A 9,970-nucleotide genomic window follows, 5' to 3' on the forward strand; every position below is an offset into this window, starting at 1 on the left:
TATTGAATTCGAAGGGTGTGTTTGCGGGCTTGCCTAATGATAATGCAAATATGCACCTCACAAACTTCATTGGGATTGTCACATCATACACCATACTGGGGTAGATTAGGAGACTCTCAGACTCAGGTTATTCTCTTTCTCTTTAATTGGTAAAGCTACGTTATGATTGGGGGAACTTCCTCGAGGATTGATTATTACTTAGAATGAGGTGCAAAAGTTATTCTTAGATTATTTCTTCCTCCCATCCAAAATATTGCAATTTAAAGATGAAATATATAAATTTAGGTAGTTACATTCTGAGTCGATATATGAGGCAAGGTTTTGAAATAATAAGAAGTTGATGATGATACCCAATTATTGGATTTTGGGGCAGTTTTTACTTGAAATATTCTATCGAGCCCTGAATTCCAGTTCCAGAGCTATGGGAGATATGATTACTAGTGGAGCATTCATGCATCTACACTGGGAGACAACATCAGATATACTAGATAAAATCTCTCTCACCAATCGAGGGTGGCATACTCAGGAGTTTGAGAGAGAAGATGACACTTATTCCAATAAGGATTCCAACAAGCATAGAGTTATTAATGACACAGTGGTGCAAGAGGTTGATCACTTAGGAACTGAGATTGGGTTACTAATGAAGTAGTTTGAGATAATTAATTCTAAGAAGGTAAATGTAGTGGGCTCATAAGGTAAGTCCTCTAGATCATATAATTTTAATTTAGAAAAAGAGGCAAAATAACTTGATAGAGCGTTGGAGAGTTTTCAAGCCAAAGCACAAGAAAACCAACGTTGAAACTATTATAGGGATAGGTATAGAGATAGAAGCAAAGAGTAGGATAGTGACTGGAGATGCAAGGATGATTACAAAGAAAATGGTGGAGTTTATGTTCTACCAGGAAGCCATGACACTAAGTCAAGGATGGAAGCTATGTTGTCCACACTAGTCAAGGGTTAGGAAAATTACCTTAAGGAGATTTACGGTAGACATTTCAGGGTTGACCCAAAAGGTAGAGTCGCATGCTACTATGATAAATAAATTAGAATAATAGTTTGGACAAATTTCTATAAATTTGAATCAGAGGCAGCCAGGTACCTTCCTAGCAACATAGTGCAGAATCCTAAAAATGATGGTTATTGTCTTTCCATCACCACTCGGAGTGGTAAGGAAACTGTTGATCCCCTAATTTTTATTATGAATAAGCTGAAGAATAATAGTGTTGTGTTTGATGAGACGCCTAAAGCAGATTTAGAAAAGGCTACAAGTTTTGATAATGATGTTGAGAAGGACAAAGGTAATGAAAAGGTCGATGATCCTGAAGTGAAACAAATTCCATTATCTCTCTCACCTTTTCCACAAAGCCTAAAGAAAAAAAAGGATGGGAAATTCAAAAAGTTCATCGCTATACTGAAAGAGTTGTGCTTGAATATCCCTCTTCTCGAGACTCTTGAGTAGATGCTTGGAAAATTTTATGAAGGAGTTTGTAACTAAGAAAAGATTTGTTGGTTTTGAGAAAGTTGGTAGATTGCACCATTGTAGTTCGATCACTTTGCAATCTCTAGTTGAGAAGAAGGAGGACCCTAGGACTTTTACTATCCCGTGTGCAATAGGGCCCTTCAACTTCAAACTGGCTTTATATGACTTGGGTGCCAGTATCAATTTAATGTCGCTGGTAGTGTACAAGCAGCTGGGATTGGGGGTGCCTAAACCAATATTTATAAACTTATTGATGGCTGAACACACTGTGAAGAGGCCGATTGGTATGTTGTGTGATGCATTGGTGAAGGTGGCATCCTTCATATTTCTAGAAGACTTTGTAATTCATGATTGTGAGGTGGAATTTCAAGCTCATATTATCTTGGGTCAACCCTTTCTAGCAATGGGTAAGGCATTGATTGATATGGATTTAAGGTAGATGAAGTTTAGACTGAATGATAAGCAGGTGATCTTCGATGTGTGTCAGTTGATGCAATAACCAGATGATATGTGAGTGGTGTCCATTATTGATGTTATTGATGATGACAAAGAAACGGTGCCCATTAAAAAAAGTTTGGGGTTGAGGCGTTAACAACAATTATTATGAATTTCTACAGTGACGGCATCATAGAATAAGATGAGATGGTTCATGTATTGCATGGTAAAGGTTCTTACAATTATGCTGCAAAAAAGTTAGACCTAGATTTAAAGAATAGATCCACATCTGTTGCACGACCATATAGTGGGGAGTCAGTGTCTTGGGAATTAAAGGCCTTCCCATTTTATTTGCGATATGCATTACTAGGGGATGGCAATACCTTACTGGTGATTATTGCTGCAGATTTAGTAGAGACACAGGTTGAAGTATTGATATTAGTGTTGCATAGATTCAAGAGAGCCATTGGATGGCCTATAGTAGGTATTGTAAGGATTATATGTGCTATTTGAACGCATAAGACACAACTTGAACCAGATTGTATTCCTGGCATTGAACATCCGCGTTGATTGAATACTCTTATGCAAGAGGCTGTAAAGAAAAAAATCATTAAGTGGTTAGATGCTGGAGTGGTTTACCCCATTGCAGACAGCAAGTGGGTTAGCCCAGTTTAATATGTACCAAAGAAGGGTGCAATCATAGTGGTTCTCAATGAAAAGAGTGAAATCGTGCCCATGAGATCGGTCACTAGTTGGAAAGCCAGCATAGATTATAGAAAGATGAATGTTTGGACCCAAAAGGAATATTTCCCTATGTTGTTCATGGATCATATGCTCGATAGACTAGCAGGCAGGGTTAGGTATTATTTTATTGATGAGTACCCAGGATACAATCAGATTACTATTGCTCCGGAGGACCAGGAAAAGACAATATTTACTTTCTCATATGGGACTTTTGTATTTAAGAGGATGTCATTTGGACTATGCAATGCTCCTTCCATTTTTCAATAATGCATGATGTCTATATTTTATGTTCTGGTGGAGTACACAATTGAGGTATTCATAGATGATTGTTTTAGTCATAAGGGACTCTTTTGATGATTGTTTGGCCCATCTATCGAATGTGTTGTAGATCTATAAAGAGTGTAATTTGGTATTAAATTGGGAGAAGTGATATTTATGGTAAAAGAAGGTATTGTTCTTGGGCTAAAATCTCAAAATAGGGTATTAAGGTGGACAGAGAGAAGATTGAGGTAATTGAAAAGTAACCATCACCAGTCCGTGCAGGCTTTTATAGGAGGTTCATCAAGGACTTCTTTAGAATTGTGAATCCTCTATGCAAGCTTTTAGAGAAGGAGGTGAAATTTATGTTTTATGATGTATGTATCAAATCTTTTGCATGCCTTAAGGAATGGTTGATCTCAGCTCCTATCATTGTGTCACCAAATTGGACTTTACCAATTAAGGTTATGTGTGATGCTAGTGGAGTGGCCTTGGGTTCTATTCTAGACCAATAATGAGAAAATATCCTTCATCCAATTTATTATGCCAGAAAAGAACAAAACCCTTCATAAAAGAACTATATAGTTACCGAGCAAGAGTTGCTTGCGGTGGTTTTTGCCTTTGAAAAATTCCGGTCTTACTTGAATGGGACCAAAATCATAGTTCTTACCATGAAGCATTGAGGTACCTTATGTATAAAAAGGATGCCAAACCAAGATTGATATTCTGAGTCCTCCTGTTGAAAAAATTGACTTTAAAATAAGAGATAAAAAAGGCATGGAGAATTGGGTTGCCGATCACTTTTCTCACCTTGAGGAAGAGGAAATATAGAAATTAGGGGATGACCTTGACATATATGGTATTTTCTAGATGAGCATGTCTTAGCAGTATCTCAAGACTTAATCCCTGGTTTGCTGATTTTTCCAACTATTTGGCAAGTGATCTTACTTTAGAAGGCCTATCCTTCCAGAAGCGCACGAGATTTATACATTAGGTAAGGAAGTTCTTCTGGGATGAACCATATCTTTTCTAGATTTATACGGATGGTGTTATTTGGATGTGTATCCTTGAGGTGGAGATAATGGGCATTCTTAAAGATTGTTATTCATCACCAGTTAGGGGTCATCATAGTGGGAGCCACAAAACCCATAAAATCTTATAGTGTAGATATTATTGGCCTACATATATAAAGATGCATGTGATTTTTCTCAAGCCTAAGACCAATGTCAGCGTCAAGGCAATATTTCAAGGAGACATAAACTCCTCATGACACCTGTCTTGGAGTTGTTTGATGAATGCAGGATTTAATCATGGGTCCGTTCATGAGCTCCTATGGCATGAAGTATATTGGTGGAGGTTGACTATGTTTCTAAATGGGTGGAGGCAGTTTCACTTCAAAACAATGAAGGTACAAGTATCACCGAATTTCTAAAAAAAATATTTTTTCTTAATTTGGCACTCCACGTACGATCATTAATAATGGTAGGTACCACTTTTGCAATCGTCTGTTTAAGATCCTACTTGATAAATATGGTATAAAACATAAGGTGAAAATGCCTTATCATCCTCAGACAAGTAGGTTGGTTGAGGTCTCCAATATAGAGACCAAGTCTATATTGGCGAAGACTATGAATGCCAACATGACAGATTGGTCAAGAAAGTTAGATGATGCTTTGTGAGCCTTCTAGACAACTTTTAAATCCCCCATAGGTGCCTCGCCATATCATCTTGTATACAGCAAGGTATGCCACTTGCTGGTCGAACTTGAGCATAAGGCACTATAGGCGTTGAAAAAACTGAATTTTGAGTGGTGTAATGCAGCAAAGATGGAATGAGCAAAATGAATGATTTGGATGAATTCTGACTCTATTCTTATGAGAGCTCAGGTATATATAAAGAAATAATCAAACTATATCATGACAGGAAAATCAAGAAAAAAAATTTGAACCCGGTGATTTGGTCTTGTTGTATAATTCAAAACTTTATTTGTTCTCTGGCAAGGTGAAGTCTAGGTAGTATGAACCACTCACTATGATTTGGGTATTCCCACATGGTGCTATAAAGATAAAGCATAATGGTGAAGACCCATTTATGGTAAATGGACAACGGGTGAAGCACTATTTAGAAAATCTTGATGAGGTGAAAGTATGTGTTGACATGGACCTTGGTGAAGTATGAGTAGCCAAGGAAACTGAGTCATGTTGCTATGGTAAATCCGGCATTTCTTGGGAATCAACCCAAGGTTATTTGTGATTTTTGCACCTACACATCACATAGACGCTTAGTGCGTACCAGGTGTGTCCTCATTCCCTTATTTTTATATTACTTGCACGCACTAGGTACAGTGCATAGTCTTTTAATTTGGGATTGGGTATACCATAGCCACCCTAAGTTTTTATTATTGTTCTTCTTTTTCTGTCGGTTGTGGTATGGTTATAGAACTGGTATATCTAGGGTAACATTATGTCGTATTATATTTTGTTTCGTATTGTGTTATATTTTTGTGTGATTAAGATATTTTTGAGTATCTAGGGTAGCTGATGTACTTTGTTTTTTATTTTTGAGAAAAATTATACCCCTCCAAAAATTTGTTTTTAAATTGTATGATGTGTATATATGTGTGACCATTATGAATCTCGTCATGACAATAGGATTAGGGACATGATAACCATAGCCAACAATTGCATGAACTGATAGGTAGTAGCTTGTGATGCAACCCTGTATTTTATGTGTGAGAGATACTACTTTTTTCCCTTTGTGTGTTGAGTCTAGAATTTCTCGGTTAGTCTTGCCTAGATTGTAGGATAGTCAGTTAGAAAAGGATCATAGGTCATTCTTGAAATAAGTCCACTTTGAGCCTAAATGACTTTCCAAATGTGAATAAGTATCCCTATGATCCCTATTTTGAGTCTGTTAAACTATTTTTCTTCTTTCGCTTTTCACCTTCCCATTTATGTTACAACAAACATGTTTTGGCTATTGTCCTCCTTGTACATTGTGGGTCCTGGCCATGATGGGTATCTCAAGCCCACCATGGATCGAAGACCACCCTCTTAACCCAACCTAAAGAGCATAGTAATAACAATAAAGTAGAAGCCAAATCATGATAATGATAAAAAGATAACTCAAATAAAAACTATAAGTCAAAACAACAACCAACCAACCCAAATCTATCCACAATAGCCTCTAAAATCATAATAGCAACTAAGTCGGGACATGCCCCCTACTATGACTGAAAGTATCTATAAATACTGAGTCAATAATAAAAGAAGAATAAAATGATAAAGCCTTTTGAAGGATGGAGCCTCACCACTACAACGCAACCCATCAAACGTGCTAATCTACTAACACTGCACAGGAGCAGCAGAAAAGTCTTTGTACCCTACATCATGAAATAATGTAGCGTCCTAGGAAGGTCAGTGGGATAAGCACTGGCATGTAACTCAAAAAAAGTGATAACATAATTCCATGACAAAAATCAGTCAAAACCATATGCACACATCCATATATACATATATAAGATGCCAAAATAGGGTAAGGGTTATGAATATGAGAGTTTGAAATAATTAACCTGGACTGTGTAGCTCGATCAATTCTAAAGGCACACATGGGCTATATGGATTCACCTCCCCCTGCTGAAAGGGACCCAGTGCGTGTTAGCTACACAAACCGAGGAAAAACTGAAGCCACATGAGCAATAGTTGTACCAAATATATATATATATATATATAAGTGTGTATCAAGAACACGGTCATATAGACCCCCAACGCTGACAAACGTGATTTCCAGTGCTCGTTCCCCCGGGACTTATACCTTCATGATGAGCTACACAACCCATCTTTAAGCCCAAAATAAAATTTACTTTGCACATAATTTCAACCATTAATCTAGGAGTCATTTATTAAGGCTTTACAACTTGGTATTGTCATACCAATATGCTTGCAAGCTAAATTAAATAAGTCAAACCAATCCACATAACCACATTGAATCCCAAGTTCTATTTAAATTCAAACCATAGCCACTAGATTATCCAAATCTATTTTTATATCCATTTATCCATTAATGCAATGCGGTGGGTTCAAAAACAAGTTAAATCATGCAAATTTCCATAATAAAAATCAAATTGACAAAGTAGGTTGAGGTTCATGCAATTCCAAGCCAAAATTTATCTAATTTGGGGAAATTGATGTTCCTAATTCCAACCATTTAAATAATGTACCAATTCAGTTCTAAAACTACCAATGTAAAGCATAAATAATCAATTTAAAATATGGGACAGGTAATTCAATCAGTAATAACTAAAACCCCTTAACCCAATTTTAAAACCCATAATTAAATCACATGAAATTTTATTCAATTAATGTCACAATGTAAAATTCAAGTTTAGGGGAGAGAAACATGCCTTAAATACATAAGAAATTAAAGTCAATTTAAAGTTTAAAGCCCGGATGATGGATTCCCTATAAAAACCCTTGAATGTTCTTGGGTTTTAAGTTTAAGAGAGAGAGAGAGAGTGATTTGATATTTGAAAATTGAAGGGAATGGGATTATTTTATGTTTACACATCGTACAAGGGGTAAAAAAATCAAAAGACCCTTACCACAAGTGAAAAAAATAAAACTAGATGAAATTAATCCATCAGTGTGGCACAACGTTGTCACAAACTATAGCCTCTGTGTGACGCCAATATTGCGGAGACTAACCTCCATGGCATGCCAATATTGCGGACACTCACTGCCTTAGGGTCCCAAAATGACCCCAAACCTCTTTCAAAAATTTCAAAACTTTCCTCAAACACCCTTTTAACATCCCTAAACACAGTTTAAGTCAAATATTTACATTACGCATACGGAAGGGTAAAAAAAAAATGATTAGAATTGTAAGGGGTCTTACACCTAAGTTGAGGGCGTGATGTGAAGTGGGTATGAAGAAGGGTAAATAAGAGAAAAGAAACTAGGGCTGGGTATGGTATAAAAAGAAAAAGAAAAAAATTGAAAAAGAAAAGAAAAAGAGAAAACGAAAGAATAAAAGAAATTACACCCAACCTGAATGCGCATAAAAGAATAAAAAGTGAGAAATAAAGGTGAAATAAAAGAGTATTGGTTGTTAAGTGGACCCCCAAAGTAAGTGTAGTACCAAGGAGGCTTAGACACTAAAAATGTTCATATGTACCATACCAACCCCCAAGCCTACATTACAAGCCGAAGAAAGTCCTATAGTGATTCTAACCCGACTGTCTAAAAGTTAAGGTAAAGAAAATAAAGGCAAGCTTATGGTATTTGAAGAATAGTGATTGGAAATTCCTTGTGAGTGTGAGTGTCTCTTGATCATCCCTACATTGATATGCATAATTTCATATGAGTGATTGGGACTTCTTTGATGTGAGGGCTCATGGGTTATGTTGCTAGCTACTTACTTGTTTGGGTAGTGTAACTTGTACATATGCATGGTTGTTTATTGCTAATGTAATTCCATATCTTTATTTCCTTATGTCACATTATTGTGCTTCATTGATACAGACAGTTGATTCTAAGTGCTAAAATTATAGGAGGGGTAATGTTGTGAGCTTAAAGTTGATGATTCACTATCGTAGATAGTTTAGGTTTCTCCTAGTTAAGCGTGATTATTTTTTTTAGTTGTATTGTGTTTCCTGATTACATGAAAATGTTCTAAGTTAAGGGTGTCTATAATTTCATGGCACGTTCAACGCTTAAAACAATGCAAATATGCAAGTCACTTATATCTTTTTGTTAGATATGATATGGTTTGTGCAATGTTTTGTAGGAAACCAAGTTTTAGAGATGAAAAGGAGAAAAAATATGAAAAGCAAAAGATTTTGGACACCTACGTAGGTACCTAAGCCCCCTTAGGTACTAACTATGTGGAGTAGGTGTCTGAATATGTGCCAGAAAGTTATAGATCAGAGATTCAGAAGCTAGAGAATTTGAGCCTGTCACCTACGTTGGGACACCTACTGGCCCGTAGGTAGTACCTATACCCCGTAGATGTCAGAAATCATGAAGTTCATAGAATTCTTAGGAGTTTTGGGACATTGGTACCTACGGTGGGACCACTTACACTCTGTACGTGCCACCTGTACATGCCACCTATGCCTCATAGGCGGTCCCATAGGTGGCCACCGATTTAATTTTTTTCTTTTGTTTAGGATTGATTTCCTACGATTTTCTTGTATTCTATAAATACCCTTTTGACATTTTTTAGTTGATTCACTTTTACTACTTACAAACAAATATTTGATTCTGAGATTCGATTTTGATAATGGGATTCTTGGAATCTTATTTTTGGTTGATTATTCAATTCGAGACTTTAAATTTTATTCATTAATTATTGTGAGATTGATTTAATGCTTTGAATTATGAATTTCTTTCATTGTTTCACAAAGATGAGTAGCTAAACTCCTTAGCTAGGGTTGTGGGAACCCTGGCGGATTAACAAAGTAAGGGACGTGCAATGCTGTCTTGAACCAATATTCTTACATGTATTGTGATCATTTTCAGTTTAATAGTTTTATTAGTGGTTTCAAATGTTAGGATCCCGCCTATATTCACTACTTGCTTCATAAGATAGGTAGAGAGTAGGAAGAGAAGATCACAACAGTAATTTGGAGTTAATTTTTAAAATAAGCTAATCATCTTCATCTACTTAAGATAATTATCTTCATCTAATAACTGGAGACTCTCAGGTAATTGTTAATCTTGCATCTAGGATAAGGGTTAGTAAAGAGACACTTTGAGACTCAAAAGACAAAGAGTCAAATTCACCAGTGAGTCCACAAGATAATTGGTGATAAATATATTATCAGATTTCGCATGTAAGATATTACGTTGGTTCAACTGAGCATGATAAACCTACGAAGTTCAGAAGCCAAGGGAAACACAGTCCTAGTGTTCGTTTTTGATTGATTACAACCAAAGAATTCCACATCTTGTTACTTTTCACAGACTACAACAACAATCCCCCCCCATTTACTTTTCAATACCGGCCGGTGATTTTAGCAAGTTTGAGATACAGTTAACGTATTTCCTGTGGGTT

The sequence above is a fragment of the Capsicum annuum genome, chromosome 3 (assembly GCF_002878395.1).
Source record: "Capsicum annuum cultivar UCD-10X-F1 chromosome 3, UCD10Xv1.1, whole genome shotgun sequence".
NCBI lineage: Eukaryota > Viridiplantae > Streptophyta > Magnoliopsida > Solanales > Solanaceae > Capsicum > Capsicum annuum.